The following is a 1,759-nucleotide window of genomic DNA, read 5'->3' as shown; positions in this document are numbered from 1 at the left end:
CTTTAAAATAAATTTAGTTGTTGTTCTTTATAATACAATGAAGGTTTACCACGCTGTGAGTTTTTCAAAAGAAGTATAAAAGGAAAATCGCATTTTTTTACAGCGTTCTTTAGTTTCAACTAATCTATACATGTGATACAAGAAAGCAGCTTGTGGGTGTATGCGACAGAACTACGCCTAGAATAATTATCGCTCAACGGCAAAAGAATTTTGGCATGTTCTTTTGAACACGAGAAACTGAATGTTTTTTTAAAAATAATTTTTAATCACAACTTTTCTTGAGAGAGGCAAAAAAATGTTGAAAAAGGAAGTTTCGTTTGGTAGTTCGTTTGCATAGAATATTTAAAATTGAGCAAGTGCTATTTTTTATTTTTTGACTCATGGTCACTTTCAATTACGGTTAGATAAAATTTCTGAATCAGATGTTGAGATAATTTTCCACTTCTTGTAACCATTTTTTCTTACCCTTTATCAACATTTTTTTCTAACCCATTATAATAGCTTTTTCTAGCCATTTTCACACATCTAATCGTTAGTGGTATCTTTTAAAATGTTGATAAACAACAATCATTATTATTTCGAGGGTTTTTCTAAAATGAATTGAAGATCTTTAAAGATATCAAAGAAATCATGATAAGTTAATGAGCAAACACTTAATCAAGCTTCTCCGAAACTACATTAAAACAACAAACTAAGGTACATTTCAGAGAAAATTATTTCAAAATAAGATTAATTTTCTGGTTTTTGTATATTTTTTGCAGATCATTTTTATTTTTCTGAACCTTGTAGCTTTTAGAAAGTAAACTCAGAAAAAGTCTAGAAAACACTGTAAATTTCATTAACAATTTGCAACTCCATTGATTTTGATCTAGAGAGAAAGACAGGATTTCTATTTGGTTTGCAAAAAAATTTAAAGGCTACTTATATTTTCCGTGGGAATTTTTTTGGTCACTTGTTTTGTTTCAGTTTCATCGATAAAATTCTATGTGTTCCACAAAATCCTAAAGTGCTTGAACTGACCCAAATTCTTTTCGATTTTCACGGAAATGATCATACTTACTCTAAAGGCACTCACGGGTTTTTATAAAATTTCAATTTCACATTTTTCTTTGCTTTTTTTAGATTAAATTAATGCATACCGACTCGAAAGGGCTCACAGATGACAGCTTATCAAAACAGCGATAAATTTTCGCACAAAAAGCATTCCAGTTGAGTCTAAGCGAGAACTTATTGTTATTTTTTTGGTTTGAAGCTAAGTATTTTTTATAGAGTTCGTTGTTTCACGTATCTTCTGGTTGCTTGATCACTATTCGTTCATTCAGAAACTTTTTACAGTGCTGATTTAAATTAACCCGACAAAACGCGTTAAACTTGAAATTTAAAACTCATTTTTCTCAAATTGGGTTGAGTTTACATGAAAACTTATGAAAACGAAACTTGCCTAAATTAGTAAAAACGACCTTTTTTGTCTATCATACAAAAATCAATTAACTTATACAATTATTACGAGATTATACCCTTTTAAAGTTTGTTGAGCTACATATGGGGCTCACTTTGATATAATTATGTCTGTAATCGACTGGTTGTTTTCCGCGTATTTTTAGATTAACTAGGAAAAGCCAAAATGACCCATTTTTGGGGTAAAACTTTGGGCCCGAAGTTCGCGAAACAAATTGCACCATATTAATTCTGTTAAAATTTTAAGCAAGTTTTGTCTTCATAAATTTTCACCTAAACTCAACCCAATATGAGAAAAACG

The sequence above is a fragment of the Symsagittifera roscoffensis genome, chromosome 8 (genome assembly GCF_963678635.1).
Source record: "Symsagittifera roscoffensis chromosome 8, txSymRosc1.1, whole genome shotgun sequence".
In the NCBI taxonomy this organism is placed as follows: Eukaryota; Metazoa; Xenacoelomorpha; order Acoela; family Convolutidae; genus Symsagittifera; species Symsagittifera roscoffensis.
The sequence above is the reverse complement of the archived record's forward strand: the minus strand, read 5'-3'. Positions refer to the sequence as shown.